Genomic DNA, 24,179 nt, shown 5'->3' with positions numbered 1-24,179 from the left:
TTTCCTACCACTAAAGGGTTTTTAAGAACATGGAATTCAGAACAGGAAATGGAAGCCCCAAAGCAGTGCTTAAAGAAATAAATTTTGGGGGTGCCTAGGTGGCTCAGTTGGTTAGGCAACCGACCTCGACTCAGGTCATGATCTTGTAGTTTGTGAGTTCAAGCCCCACATCGGGCTCTGTGCTGACAGCTCAGAGCCTGGAGCTACTTCAGATTCTGTGTCTCCCCCTCTCTCTACCCCTCCCCTGCTCACGCTCTATGTCTGTCTCTCAATAATAAATAAACGTTAAAAAAAAAAAAAAGAAATTTTGGGGGTGTCTGGGTGGCTCAGTTGGTTAAACGTCCAACTCTTGATTTCGGCTCAGGTCGTGATCTCCAGGTTAGTGAGATCAAGCCCTGTGCGGTGCTTTGCACTGACAGCACAGAGCCTGCTTGGGATTCTCTCTCTCTGCTCTCCTCTGCTTGCATGTGCACATTCTCTCTCTCTCAAAATAAACAAACTTAAAAAAAAAAAAATTGGGGGGTGCCTGGGTGGCTCAGTCAGTTAAGCATCTAACTCTGATTTTGGCTCAGGTCATGATCTCAGAGTTGTGAAATCAAGCCCTGCATAGGGCTCTGTGCTCAGCAGAGCCTGCTTAAATTCTCTCTCCTCTCTCTGCCCCTCCCCTGCTCATTTGCACACACACACACACACACACACACACACTCTCTCTCTCTCTCTCTCTCTCTTTCTCTCAAAAAAAAAGAAAGAAATTTTGTTTTTCTTTAAGATAACCAGATCTGTCCTCCAGATTGTGATAGAGTCTAAGCAAGAATCTCATCATGAGGGAAAAAAAAATGGTATTACTCAAATAGCCAGGCAGGTATAACATTTTGTCTGGGAAAAAAAGTCAATTATTGTTTGAAGCTCAGTATTAACTTTCCCAGGAAACTTTCACTATTTCACCCAAAGGTCACCTGGCATCAATGTACTGACTGGATAATCAAGATATGGCCAATAATTGTACCTAAGAGAAGGATGTACCAGCTTTCACGATACTAAATATGTATTAACACAGATCATACTTTAGGACAACAGTGGACAACAGTGATCATGTTCACTTCAAAGGCAAAAAATAAATTTAAAGCAATACCGTGAATAATTTCATTTTTATCTTATACAAAACAACCAAGCAACCTTACATCCTCCTTCTCCCCTCCCCCAACTAGACACACACCACACTCTTCAATTTAATCTTAAAATTAGCTCTCATCTGACACCAACCAACAGAGTTAATTAGGCAGAAGCAGATGTAACTCAGCAGCTCTATGCTACAAGCGGAATCTGTGTTAAAGCATACACACACACACACACAGCTAGGAGAGGAACAGAATCAGTAGTCTCTTATCTGTAGCCAATTGTCAACTAAACACATCCACTTTGTATATTATCCACAGCAAATTTTTTAATCTTAGGCAAGTTTGTTTCTGACATCCCAATGGCCACGCTGTAAATTGGTATACACTAAGAGAATAGATTGAAAACTAATTTTAGTCTAAGCAGTATCTAACTAGAAAGACAAATCTATAGCAAAAAAAAAAAAAAAAAAGCATAATTCATTCAAAAGTCCAACAGAAATGCTTTTTTCCCCAATTTGCAATTATCCACACCACTTCTCTTTTTCAGAGCACCCAGATTTGTTTCACATGTAGATAGGACATTCTATCACAAGAACAACCCTAAAAAATCATTATTCTCTTTTCATTTTTTTCTATAAAATGAAAGTTGGACTAAAAGGCTACCAAAAAGGGAGTGAATTATTCCAAATTAATTCTGAGGACTCACGCTACATCAAATTAAATTATTCTATTTTCTAAGGGCTTCAATCACTTTATTTTTAACTAGAAAATAATATCAGTAAATTATATGGTTGTATGGATGTATTTACATCATTCATTACAAACTATTCTAAACAGATCTAGAGAAATGCTTAGTCCAACACGAGCTTTTGGCTTCATTAGTATCATATAAATATCAACACTATTCAGAAATATTCATGTCAGCATAAGAAGAGTCAAAATACCCTGGATCATAAATATTATGTGAAACCTCCTCACAGCTTTCAATAAAGCTGTGTGTTGTTTCAAAATCAATGTCATAATACTTGAGTCATGAGATTACAGATGAGCCAAAAACAGTGCTTAAAGTAAAGATTAACAATAGAGTTTACTCTTTTGTCATCCTGGGTCTTACTTGCTAAGTTATTTTTAGCTCTCTCACTTTTATATGCTCCTGGATTTTTTCATAGGCTGTTATGTAACTGAGTGAGGACCCAAAAATCTTAACAGTATCTTCTGAAACAGAACATACACTGCTTAAAGAGACCTTAATTCTTTTCTTCTGTAACCATCCAGCACAGACTATTGGCACAGTTGCTCAAAATAGTGTCCTCAGTTAACAAATATCTGCTGTCTGACAACATCGAACAGCATCCATATGGTGATATTTGTTAGAAAAGAAGCCAGACACAAAAAGTCATATAGTATAATTCCATTTATATGGAACATCCAGAATAGGTAAACCCATACATAGAACATAGATTGGTAGGGCCCGGGGAGTGAAGGAATGAGGAGAAATTGCTTAATGGGTAAGGGATTTTATTTTAGATTGATAAAAATATTTTGGAACGAGACAAAGGTGGTGGTCACACAACACTGTGAATGTACTGTCACTGAATTGTTCAATTTCTTTCTTTTAAAAGAGAGAGAAAGTACGGGAGAAAGAGAATCCCAAGTTGGATATGGGACTAGATCTCATGACTTGAGTCAAAATCAAGAGTAGGAGGCTTAACCAACTAAGCCACCCAGGTGCCAATGAATTGTTCACTTTAAATGGTTACATTTATATTATGTAAATTTCACCTCAATATATCACTTAAAAAAAAGAAAGCACTAAACTATAATGCTAACCATTATAGTACTGTGGAACAGGCACTTTACACAGATTATCAGTAAACATTAAAACAACCCTGTAAGGTAGCATTGTTGCCCCATTTTGCAAAAGGAAAACTGAGACATGACTTGGTCAAGACTTCAGACCACTAAATCATGAAGGATTTTAATCCAAATGCTAAAACCTAAACTCTTTCCTGTCTCTCCACTGGCTTTCAAACTAGACTCCTTGGATCTCTTGTGAGTGTCTTGGACATCACCTGCAGGTACCCCTGTGGCTTAAACACTAAGGTCACATAACTCCTTGCACCCAACTAAGCAGCTCTACTTTAACTGTCCCATTTATAATAGGTCTCTCCATAAGATTTGCTTCACAGAAAGGGTTCCTCTGATTACAAAAGGGAAAAAGTCTGGAAACAACTGTAACTTTACCTTGCTGAGTGGGTAAAACACCCCTTGGATGGATGGGACATAAACTGGACCCTGAAAGACCAGGTGGAACTTGGATAACCGCCCAGTTTCTTCACCCAAATGAAGTAAAAATTCAAATCCTTCATGGTCCAGTAAAAATGAACACCTTCTCAGAAGCCCTACATGTCTTTGTCTAACAGGAAGCTTTTAGCTATCTTAGTATTTTAGCATTCATTTTCTACTTTGTACTGTGCTCATTTATGTGCTTACCTCCTCTCCCTTACCAGAATTGGGAAATTCTTAAGAACAGGATTCGTGTTTGGGGCGTCTGGGTGGCTCAGTCAGTTAAGCATCTGACTTTGGCTCAGGTCATGATCTCAAGGTTTGTGAGTTCAAGTTCCACATCAGATTCTCTGTCCTCCCCTCTCTGCCTCTCTCTCTCTCTCCCTCTCTGTCTCTGTCTCTCTCCCCCAAATAAATAAACATCAAAAAAAAAAAAAAAATAGGATTCATGTTTGATTTCACCTTTGTATGCCCCTAGATTTCCCAGGACCACAACTTGAACATAAGAGGGGTTCAGTGCCTATTTGTTAAAGGAATGCATCAGTGAATGAATGAAGGGAATCTAGCAGAAGGCACAGGAGCTAAGAATGAACTGCCTAATAAAAGGGACGCTGAGCCCATATGCATGCCTAGAGCCAGTATGTGTTGAAGAGAAGAAATAAAGCTGGATGTAACAAAAGCCAGGCTGAGGTGTGTGAACATGACATATGAAGTAATAGGAAGCTAACGCAGGAGTAGTGACACAGTACAGCATAGTGAAGTGCACCCACACATGCACAAATTTGTTGAATGTTTGAATCACTCTGGCAATAATATCCATCCAGTATAGACTGGAGTGAAGGATGACTAAACAAACAAAAGCAACCAGTATTTCATCTCTCCCAACAACAATCTTGTTCAACTTAAGAGTCTAACTCAGCAGCAAGCCCAGAGTAGGCACTCAATAACTGTTAATTGAAATGAATATTAAATTCCCCCCTTTTTTTTGGAATAATACTAAATTCTTTCTCACTACTCATTAACATAGAGAGTTTCCAATTCACAAGCTAATAATGTTTTCCAAGGATTTCTAAGAGGCTAAATCACCATGAAAATTATCATTTCAACTAATACATATTATATTAATTGGAAGTTTAATTTTTCATGTCATGCTCTCCTAGTTGACAATATCCTTGTTATGTCATTAAACTATAATTGTGTATATCTGCTTCAACAAACAATAACTGAACCATCAATAAACTATTATGGCTTCCTTAATCCCTAGCAAAGATTAGTTTCAGCATCATCATCACAAATTAGTAGAGACATGCCCCAAATCTCCTGGTGAAGCCCAAGAATTAGGCTTGCATAGTCATTCCTACATTTAAGCGCTCAATAGTTTCAGTCTCTAAACTTTAATCACACTGTTAGGAACCTCACAGGAAATTTGATCCCTTGTAAAACAGAGGATTTTAGAGACAAGATGAAAAGTCATTTGAAGTCATCAGGCCTTTGGAGCCAGGGTACACTGATTAGTAATGATGATATTATAACTAAGCACTCTCATTTAAGAAATAATCAACTAAATTTAGAAGGTCTTTTTTTGGCATTTAAAAATTCCTATTCAATCCTGGATTTCTTCCTAATTGTAAATTAGCTTTAACCAGGTTTTAATGACAAAGACTAAGAATAATGTATTGGGGGAAAAAAACTCTGAATTTTTAAAAGATTATTTTGAAAATACAGATCATTGGAGAACACTGCATTAACTTTATTACAAATGTCTTCAAACAGGATATCCTGTACAGCCTGAAAACAAATTAGGGTTCCCCCTTGAGAACCTCAAGAAAATTAAAGATCTATTTTTAAAAATGAACCCATATACATACAGACATTTGCATACAATTTCAAGGGTTTACAGGACCTCTATCACCTATCCCAGGACCCCCTAAGGTTCACTGACTACTCTAGCTTTACTTACTTTCTAAAAATTTGTTTTAACATTTATTTATTTTTGAGAGAGAGAGAGAGCGCGTGCGTGCACGAGCATGGGCAGGGGAGGGGCAGAGAGAGAGGGAGAGAGAGAATTGAAAACAGGCTCTGCGCTGTTAGTGCAAAGCCCAACATGGGGCTCAAACCCACAAACCAGGAGATCATGACCTGAGCTGAAGTCGGACATTCAACCAACTGAGCCACCCAGGTGCCCCTAACTTTACTTACTTTAATATACACAGAGAGTCAATAATTTTATTGTCAATAATTTTATTGAGTTTCACAGTAACTACATGTGCTTTAATTGGGACATGTTACATTATAGGTAAGAAAGTTACTCTCCTTGATTTTGGATATTATCAAATAGGCATCTGAAATCTTATTCAACAAGGAGGTATGCTGGGATGAGACATACCTAGAGAGTTCAGGGATCAAGTCCCCACTTTGCCAGCTACCTAAACTGTGGGATATCGGACATGTCAATCAATCTAAGTCTCCGTTTTCTCCTCCATGAAAAAGATTATACATCTCTGTTTTGCAGAACTGTTAAGAGGAATAGTTGAGATAACAAATATGAAAGAACCAAGGATGGTGGCAGACATATAGTAGGAACACAATAAAATGCAAGCTCATAAAAGGAAAAAGGGCAATACAAGTCAGCTGGAGACCTGTGAAATCTAATCTAGCTGAATTTCTGTCTATATGACCATTTTCTCCTAAGAGACAGGGGAAGTCAGCACAAGTAAAAATTCAAGACAGAGCAGAAGAAAGTGGCCAAACCAAGAATAGATTTGTAATGGCAAGGATGGGGTCAAGAACAGTGTATTTTACTCATAATCATAGATCTTTTAAGGTCAATCAAGATCTTAGAAAATAATACAAGAATATCTTCTTGACCTAAGTGTGGGAAAAGAGTCTTAAAACAGGACACAAAAAGCACTAACCATAAAGAAAACACCAATAAATTTGACTCCATTAAAATGAAGAACTTCTGTTCATTAAAAGACACCATAAAGAGAGTGAAAAGGCAAACCACAATATGGAAGTAGACGTTTGCAACATACATATGCAAAGGATCGGTATCTAGAGTAAATAAAGAACTTTGAAATACCAGTAAAAGACACAAGGTCCAGTTTAAAAAATAAATAAATACGGGGCAGAACTGAACAGGAATTTTACAAACAAGGAAATCCAAGTAGCCAATAAATATATGAAAAGCCACTCAACCTGATTACTAACCAGTCAAATGCAATTCAGATTGGCTAATTTGAAAAGCTATGAATTGGAGTTCTGGAGAGGACAAGAAGCAATGGGAATTCTCACATACCATAGGAAGGACTGTGGTCTGGTACACCACTTTGTAAAACAGTCTGGTACCTAGTCAAGTTGAAGACAAGCATACCTCATGACTAGAGTGATCATACAACTCATCATCCAGACACTTTTGTGAATTAAACGGGTTATACACTGTGACAACAGGCATAAGCTAGGATAAATGGTCACCCTGTCTATGTACCAGCAATTCCATTCCCAGGTGTACACCTTAGAGAAACATATGCACACGTGTACCCACGTGACAGTACAAGAACACTCATAGCAGCTTTGTACACAATTTCCCCAAAGTGGAAAAAACTCAAATACCCAGCAACAGAATGGATGATTAAAAAAAAAAAAAATTGTGCAAGATTGTGAGTCCACTCTGACGCCAGTCCACCTCACGCCAGTCAGAGTGGCTAACATGAACAAGTCAGGAGACTATAGATGCTGATGAGGATGTGGAAAAACGGGAACCCTCTTGCACTGTTGGTGGGAATGCAAACTGGTGCAGCCGCTCTGGAAAACAGTATGGAGGTTCCTCAAAAAATTAAAAATAGAACTACCCTATGACCCAGCAATAGCATTGCTAGGAATTTACCCAAGGGATACAGGAGTGCTAATGCATAGGGACCCATGTACCCCAATGTTTATAGCAGCACTTTCAACAATAGCCAAATTATGGAAAGAGCCTAAAGTCCATCAACTGATGAACGGATAAAGAAAATGTGGTTTATATATACAATGGAATACTACTTGACAATGAGAAAGAATGAAATCTTGCCATTTGCAACAATGTGGATGGAACTGGAGGGTATTATGCTAAGTGAAATAAGTCAGTCAGAGAAAGACAGATACCATATTGTTTTCACTCATATGTGGATCTTGAGAAACTTAACATAAGACCATGGGGGAGGGGAAGGGGGAAAAAGTTACAGAGAGGCAGGGAGGCAAACCATAAGAGACTCTTAAATACTGAGAACAAACTGAGGGTTGATGGGAGGCGGGGGAGAGGGGAAAGTGGGTGATGGGCATTGAGAAGGGCACTTGTTGGAATGAGCACTGGGTGTCATATGAAACCAATTTGACAATAAACTACATTTTTAAAAAAAACTCAAATATCCAGCAACAGTAGAATGGATGATTAAAAAAAAAAAAAACAAATTGTGCAAGATTGTGAGTCCTACAAAAAGGTGCTGTAAGGTGCTTTGGAAATGCAGATTCAAGCATTATAAGAGAAGAAAAACATCCCTTCATCACACTTCTCCCATCCATGCATCATTACCATTCTGCAACCAAAGACTGATCACTATAGCTCACACATCCCCACTTTCATAAAACAATTTCCTTCCTGCTCACTTTATACAAATACAAGCAATTATACGCATGTGGAAAACTGAAGGTATTTTGAGGAAAACGATCTAAGAGACTGAAAAGTCACCTGTTAAGAATCCTGGCATTTAATAAAGCCAGACCAGTTGGTTAAGGATTCTTCTAACTGGTATGTAAAAACCCATGAAGTTTTTTGAAGTCCATTAAAATTACTTATTAAAATTCCTCAGCTACCTTCCAACACTCACCCTATTTTACTTTTCATTCACATTATGCCTTACATCTGACAGTTTCCATCTTATCTTCACAAAAAGTACATGAGATAAACATCTGGCATAACGGCAATGACATAACACCCACTTTACTCAGAGGCCTGAGTATAGCTCGTAGGCAAAACTTCAACTGACCATGTCATCAGCACTGACCAGTCATTCCCTTAAGTTCCTCCTTTAACGTTACAACCTTCCTTTATCTTCCCTTTTCTTTTTTTTAAATCATCATTTCAGCTCCCCAACCTTCAACCCTAAGTAGAAGTTCTCAGGTAAAAATCTTATCGCTTACTGAAATATGCAATATTTTCCTATCCTTCTTAAAAACATAAAAAGATTGCCCCAATTCATTTTGATACATGTGTGAAGAATTTATGTAAAAATGGGAGTGTGTTATTTCAGGGCTATCCCAGAAAATCTAGGGTACACAAGTAAGACAGGAAGAATGTACTTTACTCACATTTATACCAAAACAATAATGATAACTTTTTTGGAGCACCACAAAACTAACATTATCCTAGCATAATTAATTCCCATTTGCTACTTTCACCTCCTGTCCATATTCCGAAGAGTCTTTCTATACTCTTTACTTTGAATTTCTTAGTACCTCCACCCCAAACATACTTAATACTTGGTTCACTGGTTCTCGTTACCTATTTTCCACATCTTTCATTCTTTATCACTATTCTCTCACAACTTCTGTGCAATACTCTATCACATCCTAACACCTTCTCCCGATTGCAGAGCTTAAACACCTTCATGGAGCATAGGAAACCACTTACAATCTAGTCCCTCTGCCTTTGCCCCTTGTCTCCCACAACTAATTTCCTGCACTCTGCCCATACTCTTGCCATACCAAGTACTTTAGTACTTGTACATTCAAAAGACACAATGTCTTTCCCAAGGTAGTACTAAGGTGTCCCCCTGAAATAGACACCCTGCCCTACCTCAAGACTCCAGCTCAAGTTTCACCCAAGAAATTCAGCCTGTCAACAACCTGGTCTCCCAAACTAACACCTTTCTTTGCCCTATCTCCAATCCTGGTTTAGTCCACCAAATCACATTCACCTAGATCCACTGCCCAGCCCCACCCATTTTTTTTCACACCTGCCGCGTTTTCTCAACCCCCTGAATCCCCCCATCTTCCTAAGATCTACTACAGATATATTATGCAAGTTCTGCTCTGCTGTCTTATCGTTCAAGACTCTCACAAGCATATCCATACCATTCTTCCATGTTTTTTAATGCTTCATAGACCCCAAACCTCCTTTACAATTCCAATATGCCAATATACCCAGATACCTGCTTCACTACAGCGACTGTACTTGCTCCTCACTTTTCCCCAATATTTCCCCCAATCCGATATCTACTCTTTACTGCTCTCTCAACTCCACTCCACATCCACCACACCCAAATCTATTCTTACTGTCCTCAGATAACTGCAATCCCATCCTTTTGCATCATTTCACCTGCCCTCACATAGCCCTCGGTCCCCCTTCCACATCTCCAATGTTGCACCACTCCCTACTCTCACTTTACACCTGCTTGCACACCTCCAGTTTCTCCTCCCACCCGCCACCCCCTCACCAGTCCTGCCCAGACACTCACTGCCCCCCCCACCCCCCATTCCTACCAGGTCACTCCCACTCAGAAAACCCCTCCAAACCCCCGCCTTCCGACCACCCGAGCCCCGCCCCCACCCAGATATGACCCCGCCCCCTCCACCCTCGAGCCCCGCCCATTGCCCTGGAGGCCCCGCTGAGGGGCGGGGCCTGTCCCTCCTCCCTTTTCCCCCCGCCCCCTACCGTCACGCTCAGGGGCAGCCTGACCCCGAGCGGCCCCGCGGTGACCCTCGCGCAGAGGCCTGTGGGAGGGGCGTCACAAGCTCCCGATCTCCCCCACCTTCCGCCCCCCCTCCCGCCCAGTCTCCTCCCCCTGGGAATGCGCGGGGTGGGTGACAGACCTGGCCGCGCGCCACCGCCACCGCGCCTGCCGGGGGCGCTGCCGCTGCCTGAGAAAGAAGCCGCGGCTGCCGCCTGGAGGAGGTGCCGTCGCCTCCGCCACCGTTGCCTCCGCCGCCAGGGGTAGGAGCTAAGCCGCCGCCATTTTGTGTCCCCCTGTTGTTGTCGTTGACATGAATCCGACATGACACTGATTACAGCCCAATGGAGTCTCATTAAACCCGAGCCGCGGCCCCGCCCCGGCGCTGCTCCATTGGAGGAGACCACAGACACTTATGGCCACCCGTTGGCCTGCGGGTCTGTCCGTCACCCACACACTAACCACCCTGCAGCCCATTGGGGCAGGTTCCTGCCGGTCATCTCGCCTCCGCATAGACACACCCCTCGACCCATCATTTCCCCCCCCTCCGGAACCACCCCGGGGGTGGGTCCACTGCCAGTACCAATCAACAGACTGCTGGGCCCGCCTCTTCTGGGCACCTATTGGTCTAGCCCTTTTTCTCTCTCCCAGACACCGCGCCACCTCTACTTCCACCTACCCACCCCCTCAACCTCTAGAAATGGATTGGGTCTACTGGCAGAAGAGGCGCTTGGCCTTATTGGCTGCATACAACGCCAATCAGAGGGCCTTTTCCCTCTCCCCTCCCCCACTCAACCCCAAATCCCCTAGCCCGCAGCTAAAGTTTGTGTGAGAGCTGATCGCTGGCGGCGGCCGCAGGATTTAGGGGTGGGAGCGGGCGGGCGCGCGCGGGCGGGCACGCGAAGTTAAAATTCGAGGTTCTCAGTCACCAGCTCCCGCGGTGGAGCGCGCGGACGGGCGCGCCGCCCGGAGCGTTCCATCCCGCCCCCTCCTCCACCCTCTCCCGTCCCGTCCCGGGCGACTACTCGCCCGCCCCCTGGCTCGCATCCTTACCCCCCACACACCCCTACCCTGCAAGCCCAAGGCCGGGTGCAGGCAGAGCGATGTCGCTGCAGCCTACTCGCCATCCCATGCCGAGGGGGAGCAAGCCCCTACCCGCCGGCCGTGCACCCCCCGGCTCCACACTAGCCCGTGTCTGCAAGCACGTGCACCGTTCGCCGCTGCCTCCAGCCACCCCGGTCCCCGGCTAACCTCGCCTGCAGCCCGGCCAATCGCTTGCTGCCCTTTGTTGCTGCAGCCCGGGTCTCCCCGCTGCCTTCCTCAGCCTCCGCCTCGTCCTTTGCCAGCCGCCCGGGTCCGCAGCGCCGCGCTCCCCCCGCCCGGGACCCACCGCCGCCGCCTCCTTCTCCTCCTCCGCCTCCTCCTCCTCGGCTCCGGGCTGCAGCGCACAGAGCCCGAGGCAGCGCCGCCCAGCCCCGCTCCCCCCGCGCCGCCAGCTAGCCCGCCCGGCCCGGCCGGGGGCGCAGCCTGGACCCCGCCCGCCCCAGTCCCCGCCCCGGGGGTACCTGCCTCCGCCCTGGGGGGCTCCGCTCGCCGCCCTCGGGGGAGGGCGGGGATGCCGGTGTCCGCGGGAGGATGGGGAAGCCTGGGCCGTTTGGGGCGGGGAGTGTGCCCGCCAGGGCTGGGACTAAGAGGTGCGGTCCTCGCCAACGCGTCCCCCCTCCCGCTGCTGTGGGCCCCAAACTTCGTCCTCCGCCCGGGCCTTACACCCTCGGGTGATCGCGGCAGTTTTGGGGTGGGAGATGCCTCGGGAGCTGTGTCTACCCTGATCAGGAGGAAGAGGGAGCAGTGACATTCAGCGACCGCGGACAGGGCACGGCGGCAGCATCCTTGGGTGGGAGTGGGGATGTCAGACGTGGGCTGGAGGGGGAAACTGCCCCCTCAAGATGCCCTCTCCCAGCCTGAGATGAGCTGTGGAGCTCAGCTGCGTTTTGAGTGCTTTCTTAGGCGGTGCAGAGGGATGGCAGAGGTGCTGGGGGCGGGGGGGAGTCGGGGAAAGACCGCTGGGGGGCCCTTCCCCCTCTAGCCAGCGTTCGAACGAAGGCTGATGGCTAAGTTCGGTTTTCCAGGCTTCCCCTGGGCCCCCCGAGTTCCTGAGGCCCACACGAGGGAGGCCGGGGCTCCTCTGGCCGCCCAGGCGAGGCCACTCTCACGCTGCCCTCGTGCCTCCCAGCGCCCTCCAGACTGAAAAGACCGTCCCTCGCTATTCCTGAGGATGGATGGGATGCTGGCAGGGGCGACTTCGGAAAATAGGAAAAGTAGCCTCGAGAAATGGCTCCTACAGAGTTTGAGTATGAAGTTTCCCTTCTGAGGCGCCATTTCTTCCGGAGGGGGAGAACTTTGGCTTTGTAAAAGAACCAAGTTTCAGGCTTGATGGCCTGGGTGGAAAACCACCTGTTGACTGAAGTCTGTCCCTTGAGTCAGGCAGATCTTGGGCTCTGGCAGGGTGAGGCAGGGTGCCAGGGAGAGGCCCCGGGCCTCCTGCCCTGGTTGACTCCCAACATCCTCATGCCACTGACACCGCAGCAGCATCTCCAACTTCCCATTCAAAACCACTGTGCAAACTAGGTAGGTACTTTGTTAGAGCAACTTATCTCAGACAAAACAAGCAGCACAACCCTGTCATCAAATGCAGAGCACAATACAGACTTCACTTTTTAAAGATGCTTGCACCTCTGGGGTGTGAGCTGCCCCTACTTACATGCTTCTTGACAACAAGGTGAGAAAGGAGCTAAGACAAAGGGCACAGAGTTGGATGAAAGAATAGAAAAAGGGAGAGGGGAGCAGAAGAGTTGTAATACTACACTCAAAACTGTCACCAGTTCCATTATAAACCCCTTTTATAGGTGTTTTATTACTTGGTTGTTAGTTTTTAAAACACAAACCTCTTTAGATTAAATCTTGGCATTTGCAGGCTCAGCTCAGGGAAACAAAACACAGGGAAAGTTCCCCATCCACCACTGGCTTGGCTACTTTTGAGCTACATTACTGATAAAACAAACAAACAGCGTGTTGGGTTTCCTCAGCCTTTATCTCTTATTTAGTATCTTCAGTAGCTGGCTCAAGGTGAATTTTTTACAAGCCATTAGTTCATAATTCAGCCTAGTTCATTTAGGTATTTCAAAGAGTAGGACATTTATAAGGTGTGCTCTTTTTATAATGCAGGTGCTGGGGTTTTTATTCTCCATGAAGTTACTAAGTAAACTTAAGAATCCTGGCAGACAAGTTAGCCTTTATGTTCTTTTTTTTCCCCCTATGGTCTGCCCAGATGCACATTATTTTGTAACTTAGATTTGAGTCCCCCAGACTGCATTTTATCTCAAGCAATAAAAATAAACCATGTCTTAATTGAAAACAAGTTTCAAGACCCCAAATCTGTACACTCAAACTGAAGTTCGCTAAAGAAGCAACCAAAGACACTAAAAGCCAAAAAGTCCACATTTAAGATGTCTTCAGCCAATGAATTGTGGGAGATTTATGAGCATCTAACACTTGCTATCACTAATGAGTTAGCCACATGGATTTCCAGTGCATCAAGAAGAGACACCTTTAGAGAGAAATGGGCCTTATTTGCCTAAACTTGTACTCCTGTAAACCCAGGAGCTGGCAAACACAGAAGAAACATCTTTAGCCAACATCTTGATGTGTTTTTTGAGATTCTTTTCTTAACAAACATAGTTCTCTAACGGGCATGGCAAGGAAAGGGAATGTGTTGCTTTCCCCTTGATACTTCCCTCTAAAGTTACTTGTCCTTTGAGAAATCCTGGCTCTTCAGTTAAGTGGGACTGGAAAGGATAACAGAAACACAGCCAGAGATACTTAATGCTTACTCCTAAACCTGTCTCTTATCTGTGGTATCTCAAGTCCTCTGCTGAGCTAAACAGCTCAATTAAGAAGTTAACCTAGAAATAACTTGAACTGAAAACCAAGCATCCTGCAAAATTCGCAAGCTGACTGTGCTGGACGATTATGAATCCAGGGGCTCATTTAACCACTATTCCCTCCCCCAAAACAGCTGCCAGTGGCCACCTCAGGCCAGAATTACTGACAACTACATTTATACTGCTCAGTGTGGTTCACAGATCACTGGCACCAAAATGATCTGGGAATGAGTGCTTAAAACACAGTTTCCTTGGCCTACCCAGAGATTCTGATTCAGTAGGTGTCAAGTGGGGCTCCCAGCTCTACATTTTTAGCCCATGACTTGACTTCAAGCTTATGATCACTGAATTGGAGAACCACTGGCTAGGCTGAATCCTCTTCTTCCCCAGCTGAAAAGGAATGTTTATTCCGTGAATGTCTTAACCAGGTTAAGTATATCTCTAGTACTGGGATGATTCCATGGTTTGGCCTATTTGTCCTTGAGTCCTAAGTAAGGGTAAAAAAAGAATGCAGAAGAGCTTCAGGAGCTGAAGGAAACCTGGAGGGTTTGATCTATTGGGTTTGTTTACTAGCTCTGAGGCAAGTCAGACAAACAGCCTGATAAGAGGTATCACATCTACAGATGTACTAACAAGTCCTTCTGAAGGAAATTAGGTAAGCAAGCAGCAAACAGGGAACCCGAACTGATTTGTCCAGACTTCAGTACATGGCGAATTCTACTTACTTCAGTAAGTCACTTAAAAAGCATTGGTCTGCATCCCACTTCCCACTGCCACATGGAATCCTCTCTCATCATTGACCAGAAACTGTCCCCACAAGGTCACAATGTCTATATCAGTCAAGGGCAGAGGGGGTTGGGGATGATAGGTCACATCATCGTTTTAAATAGGCTAACAAATTCAATCTACAGTTTTGTGTATGAATAGCCTAAATACTGATGTTCTGTATCTATACCCCATTTGTGCATCCTTTAAAAGCCTTTAATGTCTTTAAAATGCATTCTGGATTGGGTCTAAACTCTTTAATCTGCCTCTAAGGCTTGTACATCTGCACACAACCTATCACTCATCTCTAGCTTCTCCCAGCCCAACACACTCCTCCATACACAGCACACACTGTTCCCTCTACAGCCATACCCGCCCTCCCTACTTTACCTGATGGAAACCTTGAAGAAGGATTACTCCCAATCCCTCCTTGGCTACTGCCTCTTCTATGAAGTTTTCCTGGTCTTTGCAGGTAGCCCATAGGACTTTGAGCATACCCTTTACTCCAGCCCTGGCATTTGTTAAGTACACTGTTATTATTTGTTGAACTACGGAATAAATAAAAGTGCTTATCACACTCTCTTGTCACATTTTGCCTTCCTGTTTTCCTCAATTAGCTTTTCTACTTCATAGACCAGCTTGATCATTTGTGTAACTGCCCTGTACCTGACAATAAACGGTACTTAATAAAGAAACACCATCCATACATACCTGTGGTTCCCAGGACTGGGTGTACATTAGAATCACCTGAGGAATTTTTCAACCAGCCTAGCGCTTAACCACCTTAAGCAGCCTTAACCACCTGAGGCTGCTTAAATAAATATACCTGGAGGTGTGGCCCATTCATGGGGGGGTGGGGGGGTGTCTCTTTCATATGTGTTGTTTTTGTTGCATTAGGCTCCACGCCCAACATAGAGCTTGAACTCATGACTCCAGGCTCCACACCCAACATGGGGCTTGAACTCATGACTTGGAGATTAAGAGTCACCTGCTCTACTGAGTCAGCCAAGCACCCCTCAGGTTTTTTTTAAGTACCCTGTGCCATCAGAGTAAAAAACCATTGATTTATACAAACCAGCAGGATGCCTCAACATCAAGTGAGAAATTCTGAAGAAATGAGGGTGGTAAAAGATATCAAAATTAGCTAAATGTTGCTAATTTTAGAGAGGACAGAGTTCTCAGGGATCTTTTTTTGTTGAGACTCAAAGGTGTGGTGGCCTTTTTTCACTAATCATAAGAGAGTCTTAATAAGGATTCAGTTTTTAGCATCAGGCTATCCCAAAGAAAATTTGAACTACCCAACTGTTAATTTAATGATCTCCAGTTGTTTCAATTTTGAAATTTGGGGGAAACTGGCAACTCTGTTAGTTCTTGAGATTAAGAATCTCAACAGGTTCTTGAGATTAAGCCCTGCATCAGGTTCTTCACTGACAGTGCAGAGCCTGCTTACTTGCAGTTCTCTTTCCTTCTCTCTTCCCCCACCCTCTCTAAATAAATAAATAAATAAATAAATAAATAAATAAACGTTAAAAAATTTTTTTTTCCGCTAAGGAAACTAGAGTAGTAAAAAGTAACTTACTAGAACATACTAGAATGTTGAGACTATCAGACGGTAGGCATATATCATAATAATTCCATGTCTAGAAAAATTCCAATTTTCAATGGAATTACAAAGAGCCTAACATAGTCTTTCCAGCAGTCAACCTCCCCTCATTCCAGTTAACAAACATAAAACACCCCAAAAAAGGCTAAGGAGATCAGTCTGGTGAGCCATTTTACCAGCTTGATGCCCTTCCTGGTATTAGTAACAAACCGCTTGTGGGAGAACATGATTGAGCTTGATCATAACAAACTTAGCCATAAACTCCTTAAAGGTTGGGATTGGGTTTGGTTCACCTTTATATTCCCCAACTGGCCTTGAACATGGTGGTAATAAATGATACTGAGTAAAATAGAGGTTAAGAATCTGTTATCTGGGGCTCCTGGGTGGCTCAGTCAGTTAAGCATCAGACTTCAGCCCCTCGTTGGGCTCTCTGCTATCAGCAGCAGAGCCTACTTTGGAAACTGTCCCCTTCTCTCTCTGTCTCTTCCCCACTCATCCTGTCTCTCTCTCTCAAAAATAAATAAACATTGGGATGCGTGAGTGGCTCAGTTGGTTAAGTGTCCAACTTTAGCTCAGGTCATGATCTCAAGGTCTGTGAGTCCCACATCGGGCTCTGTGGCTGACAGCTCAGAGCCTGGAGCCTACTCCAGATTCTGTGTCTCCCTCTCTCTCTGCCCCTTCCCACTCACACTCTGTCTCTGTCTCTGAAAAATGAATAAACCTTAAAAAATTAAATAAATAAACATTAAAAAAATAATCTGTTATCTATCTGCTTATCTAAAGCCTGTCTTCTAAAATTCATAAATTGGGCTATATACTTCATAAGCTTAAAGATTTCTTATACAGTGTTTTACACATTCATTAAATATATGAAGTTTGGATAATTTCCTAACCACTGTAAAACAGTACTTTCTGTTACCAAATCTAAAACCACTTTTTCTAAGTTTATGTATGTTTGTTGAGGAATATCTTTGAACATTTTAACATTTTAGCATTTGACCAATGGGTGTGTTTTATTTATCATATACTACATTTGCTAATTTTTTTTTGCTACTGTATATATACATACATACATAGATTGAAACCAGTTCCTTCTAATTTTCTAAGATCAAGAGTTCCATACTTTGAGGCACTCCTCTCTATTCCCACAAAAGTTTTAACTGCCCCCTTCTAGAGTTTGTGGCCTATTAATCCGCTTTATGTGCCTCACTTCAGTGGCTGATGTCACTTGACACATATCTATTGGCTGGGACTGAGTTCTTGTTTTCTTTCAATTGTAATGCCACACACTGAGTGATAACCTTTAGTAAACAGTCTATAACGGCTCCTGATTTTGTTTCCTGAATCATAGCAAATGACCTGAAGTAACTCCATGTTCAGTTGATTTGTAGTTTGTAGTATCCCAGTCTCTGGCAGAGAGATTAATGTTCACCAGATATTCCCTGTGCTCCCCTACATTTCACAGCCTTCCTTTCAATTAGGTTAGAACCATGTGGCTAGTTTCGGCCAATGGATAATGAGCAGAAGTGGTATGCATTTCTTCTGGGTCAAGAAAGTTAAGAATCAGGGTGTTAATTCTCCATCTCCCTCTTTCCCTTCCAAAGCATCCGAGAAGTCATGTGTCCCAGATAAGGAGCTACAAGCTGACAGAGCCACTATTAGCCTGGACCCTTGAGTGACTGAATGGAGCAGATTCTCCCCAATCTTCTTCCTACCCACACCACTTGCTTTGACATGTAATAGGAGAAACAAATTTTGTTGTGTGAAGCCAAAGAGATGTTGAAGTTTGTCTACCACAGCAGGTAGTAGGGTTGCATAACCTAAATTAATATATTCGTAAAACACAATACTTTACAAATACCTTTCTTACATACATCTCAGTGACTGTGCCATCGAGGTAAAAACACTTCCCTTCCCACTAATTATCCTTTCCTCCAAACACCCCAGCTGACTGCCCACCAGCCACGGTTGTGGCAGAAACACCAGATATATCAAGTTATGTTGGAACCTCCCTATAGTAAGTTAGCAAAACTATTGCTGAGACCAAAAGAATTAAAAAGTGGATTTGTTTCTCCATCTGAATAAAAGCTGAAGAAGCCTGAAGCAATGATGTCATTCTCAGGCTAGAATCTACTGCTTTGCCCCAACAGGGGAGAAAAGCAAGTCAGAATAACCTTAGCTCTTCAGTGTGACTTTGTTGGCTTCCAAATAATTAACTTTCTTACCAGGGTTTAAGTTGAGATTTTGGAAATACGGACATTCCTTGGGAATACAGCTGCTTCTTAAGAGAAAGAAATTCTGCCCCCCAAAATGAATAAAACATTAAAAAAGTTATTAAAAGCGGGACCTGGGTGGCTCAATCGGTTGAGTGTCTGACTTCGGCCCAGGTCATGATCCTGCGCTTTGTGGGTTCGAGTCCCACATTGGGCTCTGAGCTGACAGCTCAGAATCTGGAGCCTGCTTCAGATTCTGTGCCTCCCTCTCTCTCTGCCCCTCCCCCACTCTGTCTCTCTATCTCCCCAAAATAAATAAAACATTAAGAGAAAGAAATTCTGTCCCAATCCATTCAGTACCCTTTTTGTAGCCCTTCAACCTAGTCTTGGAGCTCTAAAAAATGACAAATGACCTAGGAGCTGATTTGCAATGTGGCTAGAAGCACATGCTATTCCTGTTAATTAAAGGAGTAAGGGGGCTCATGTTGGTTGTTGGGTTGTATAATTCTGTGGTTCCACGCGAAACCTCTAAGGATAAACAGTGTGGGAACTTAGGATGTTCAAGTGGACTGACAGAGCATGTTTGCTGAACATGGTTTTAGGGTGCTCAGTGTAACTATATTATTAATAATAGCTAGCACTTGGGCAGTACTTAGAGCACTGATTTCCCTGAATTGGCTCATTTCATCATCACAAAATTCCTTTTCAAATACTATTAACTTCTATTTTACAAACAAAGAAACTGTGGCTCCCCAGGTGTTGAGTCAGCAGTTGGCAAGAGATCAGAATTCCCACCTGGCTCAACCTTACACTCAGCCTGGCCCCCTGAGGCCACTGCCCCATGAGGGTGCTTGGGGCTGTTCAGGATCCGGGGAAGTACTGAGCAACCTGCCCTCCTCATACTGTCCAGGGGGCGCCTGTGGACCAGGAGCAACCCTGAGAACCCACGCCCTCTCCCAGTCACCTAGGCCCGAGGCCCTTGGCCAGACCGGCCAGACCTCCAGGCATGACGGAGGGAGGCCAGGGAGAGCAATATGGTCTCTGGGGCAGAAGGAAGGAACCCTGGCACTGGATGGAAAAGAGAAAGGGGAGGCGCTGCTGGCAGCTGCAGAGAAAAGAACCGTCCAAGGCCAAGCCTTCAAGAAGCCTGAGGCCCAACCACTTCCAGGCTGTAAGGACACCGTAGTAACCACGTTTTGGTTTGGAAAAGTCTCTCACTTAATTCCTACAAGAATCATTTTACAGAGACAGATGGAAGGGGGGAAGACACCAAGGCTTCCCCCAGGCAGCATCGAGAGCCGGGTGCCCGCCGTGCCCTCCCCCGCCAGCCCTCACCAGCCCCCGCCACCGGGCGATGCTCTGAGCCTTTGTCATTCCGCATCCCATGGTGCCAGCTAAGTCACTCAGCTGTCACAATCCGGCCTGGAACTGCAGGATACGAAATAACTCCAGCAAGACCTCCCCGGGGCGGGGGTGGGGGCCGGAAGGCCGAGCCTTTTCGGCTTGCAAAGGAGCACCAGCTGCATCCCGCAAGTTGCTAAATTAGCCGGGCTGTTGTCTTGCTTTTAATTTTTGTGTGAATTCAAGAATAGGTCGCGGCTGTCTTGGCAGTGTGTGAATGAGACCCTTTCCGAAAGAATTCACCTTGCTGAAGGGCCGCTGTCAGGCGCACAAAACTCACAGTGAGAAGCGGGCTTTGACAGAAGCCTCCTGCTAGCCCTCCCCACTTCTGGTGTCTTGGCCTCACTTCCCCGCGGGCCTGCCTCCCGGAACCCCGCACCTCCAGGCCACCGTCTCCCCTGCCTCCCTGAGCAAAGCACCTGCTCCCTTCCTGGCGCAAAGAGTGAACCAGAGCCTGAGTCTGAGCCTGGCGTGGCCTCTGCACCCTCCACAGTCCTGGAGCCCTCAGGCAGCCTTCCTTCTCCTGGCCGGTCATGACCCTAGTGGCTGGGGAAATCAGGCAGAAGGTTCTGGAAACTGACAGTTTGGCTCCTGGAAGAGCTTACTCTGCGCTGAAAATGTGCGTCTGTTTCCGGACGCTCCAGCCAGCGGGTCGTGAGGCCATCACCAGCCTGACATCAACAATCAGAAAGAAAGGCCGTTCCAGGGATGATGGCCCCAGACCACCATCATCTGTTGCTTTAGCAGAAAGCAATACATAGATGGTACATCCTAGTGTTGGGTTTATTTAAACACCACACCCAAGTCCTTGCTGCCACCTGTCTCAATCTGAATGTGCCCGATTTCTCCCACAGTGGCCGCAAGCCTCCTGGACTTGAATCTCCAGAGCCAGAACCCATCTGGTTGCCTTCCCTGCTGCTTTTGCCCATTTGAGCAGGTGTCTTAACTGAGACTAGATAAGAATTGACATGTTACATTTTTTTAAGTTTATTTATTTATTTTGAGAGACAGAGAGAACTAGCACGGGAGGAGCAGAGAGAGACCAAATGCCAAGCAGGCCCTACACTGTCAGCGCAGAGCTGGACCCTGGGCTCAAACTCACAAACCGTGAAACCATGAGCTCAGCTGAAAGCAAGAGTTGAGTCACCCAGGTGCCCCATTGACATGTTACATTTGTAATAAAGTTTTATATATTTAAAAATATATATAGTCAGCTGTGTACACTTAACAAAAGAGAAAAAGCACAAATAGCTAATAAATATATGAAAAATGTTCAGATTCACTAGTTATCGAAGACCTGTGAGACGATATTTTTTTCCTTCCAAAATAGCAAAATGAAAATATGGAATCCCTAACACTGGCCCAAGTGTGACAAAATTTAGCACTCAGTTGGGAGTGATAGTTGGGAGCTGGTGTGAGACTTCCGGAAAGTAATTTGACAATGTTTATCGAGAGCCTTAAAAATACTCCACTCAGAGGAGTGGGCTCTAAGTCAGGGGCTTGGGAGTCAAGCAAGATATGAGTTCTCACCACCCACCCTTACTGCTGTGTGCTCTAGGACAAGTCACTTTGCCTCTTTTAAATCCCTTTCCTCAAATATGAGGAAAGTGGGGCTGCTCCTCCCTACCTCACAGGGCTGTCGTCAGGATGAAGAGAAAAAATAAAGGCTGCTTAACAAATAGTGATGGTTGCTGCAATGGTTGTTATAAATTCTCTTTAGCCCAGTAATCTGGACTGTCCCAAGGAAATAATATGAGATGTAAGAAAGATTCATGCACAAAAGATGTCTATCTAGCATTGCTTATAATCATAAGATCATGGAAACCAACCATGTACCCAGCATTAGGGGAAAAGTTAAGAAAATTATGGTATAGCTACATGGTTTTATATATAAACTCTGTTGATAGCATATGATATGCACTGTTCTGTATCTTGCTTTTTTTTTCACTTAATAGTATGACATTTTGCAAGTTTTAAGCGTGTCTGCAGGGTAAGTGTCTAGCATTGGAATTGTTGGGTCAAAGGATGTACATTTTAAATTTCGAAAGCTATGGCCAACTTGCCCCACAGGGAGGGGGCTCCAATGCACACTCTCGGTATTTCCCCAGCTCTCCACAACAATATTATCAACCTTTGATTCTTGGTCAAGGTGAAAGTGGCATCCTATTGAAATTTCAATTTGCATTTCTCTTATCATGAGTGAAGTTGAACACCTTTTCATATGTTTAAGAGCCATTTGTATTTCCTTTTCACTGAATTGTTGGCTCAAGTACCATTGGCCTCAGTTTCTATCGGGTAGTGGGTCTTATTTATTTATTTTGCATTGTTTTACCACTTTGGCTGACACTTAAACAAATGTGATTTTCCTCCAGTTTAAAAATCACTTATTTTAAAACTTTTTTTGGCGATTTTGCCATTCACCTTGTTTTTTAAAAATGCACATTGTCTAGGTCCTAAACAATTGCTTTTTCTGTGCTGTAACACTCTCGACTGACCGCACCCACTGACTTCTCTCGGAGCTCCTTCAGGGCAGGGACAATAACTACCATCTAGTTCACCCTGTGAAGCCCCAGTGGGCACCCACAAGATACTTGTTCAGTGACACTAGTCCCACCTTGAGTTAAGTGCCAAGAACTTGTGGTCTTGCAGGTAAATTTACATAGAACACAAAGAAAACATTCTCGATTTTTATCAACTTCTGCCACTGCCATGAAATAATCACGTGACAAAATTGTGACCAAAATGTAGCGAATTTTCACAGTATTATCCCAGCCTCAGAGAGTCAGCAGCCTCAACATTCAAGGACACACGAGTTGACAAATCCACCCCCAGCCTCCCACCCACCTCACCCCCAGCTCAGCCCCTTGTAGACTCACTGTGCTCTGGGTCCCCACTGAGCAGGCTGACAGGCACACTCCCACCCACAGAGCCTGGGTGAGCTTCAGAAGACCTTCTTCAACTTGTCTTCTCAGAGGCCTGGGAGAAAAAGGAAAGTCCCTTTCTAAAACAACTGAGAACAGGGTGGCTCAGATTGTGTCATGCAAATGATTAACCCTAATCTATGGAGATTTTGGAGCATTCCTGGCCCCACCAGGAAGAACTAAGAAAATTCAAACTTAAAAAAAGGAAGAGGAAGAGAGTACAGAACAATTTTCAGGCTTTAGCAGAGGTGAGCCAGGCTAGGTATTGCTGCCAAGGTCTCATATATTGCTTGCTGATCAGGAGCAAAATTGGGCAGACGTACGAAATTAAAACTTGTCCTCGCAGCTGACTGAATTTTGGAGCTTAGCCATCAGTACCGTTTTTGTAAGACCCACATTTCATGAGCAAGGGACACCCATGTGACACAAGGAGGGCTGTGTTCAGGCGTCCAATCTGCTCTACTCACGTGGTTTAGCCCCCTCTTCCCAGAAAGAACCCCTCTAAACTATGACTCCAACCAGACCAGAGATATCAGAGATTATTTTTATATTTTTGCACATATTAAAGCCTTATTTCAAGGTTTTTCTTTTGAAAAGTATGTCAAATTTACAGAAAAGTTGCAAAAACAATTCAACAAATACACTCCTCACCTAGATTCACCCATTATATTTGCTACATTTGCTTTGTCTCTGTATATGCAATATATACTATTGATCCTTTTAATGAACTATGAGAGCAAATTTGGACTTTTACCCCTAAATAGTTCTATCTTTGCTGCTAACATTAAGGACAGCCTTTTAAATAATTATAGTACAATTATCAAATTCAGAAAATCTAACATTGTTAAATTACAGTTCGTATTCAAATTTCACTAATTGTCCCAATAAAGCCCTTAATAGTTTTTTTTGTTCCCAGACCAGGATCTAATCGTGGCTGCATTTAGTTGTTTTGTCTTCTTAATTTCCTTTAAACTGGAAGAGTTCCTCAATTTAGTCTTTATGATCTTGATGTTTTTAAAGGTTACTGGCCAGTTGTTATGTAGAATTTCCTTTAGTTTGGGTTTTCTGATGTTTTCCCATGATTAGATTCAGATTATGCATTTTTGATAAACATACCTTTGATTGCTCATGCTTCTTCTTCTTTTTGTTTTTATAAAGGTTTATTTATTTACTTAGAGAGCAAGAGCGCGAGCAGGGGAGGAACAGAGAGAGAGGGAGAGAGAA

The 24,179-nt window shown here is 44.0% G+C and overlaps 1 protein-coding gene across 5 annotated transcripts in view; it reads right to left on the bottom strand.

Moving 5' to 3' along the window:
- The window catches only part of KAT6B (lysine acetyltransferase 6B), a 201,213-nt gene extending 178,284 nt beyond the window's left edge, over positions 1–22,929 (bottom strand). The window contains exon 1 of one of the 5 annotated variants that reach the window (XM_042909120.1): positions 22,911–22,929. The gene's annotated coding sequence lies outside the window, so the exon portion shown is untranslated. Of the gene's footprint in view, positions 1–10,253; positions 10,616–11,362; positions 11,471–22,910 lie in introns of those variants that run through there. The other 4 variants (XM_042909119.1, XM_042909118.1, XM_042909121.1 and 1 more) reach the window with 4 other exon arrangements.
- Positions 22,930–24,179: the final 1,250 nt, after the last annotated feature.

This window comes from Panthera leo, chromosome D2 (assembly GCF_018350215.1).
Source record: "Panthera leo isolate Ple1 chromosome D2, P.leo_Ple1_pat1.1, whole genome shotgun sequence".
Classification (NCBI taxonomy): domain Eukaryota; kingdom Metazoa; phylum Chordata; class Mammalia; order Carnivora; family Felidae; genus Panthera; species Panthera leo.
Note: the sequence above shows the minus strand (reverse complement) of the source record. Positions and strands in the feature narration are given on the sequence as shown.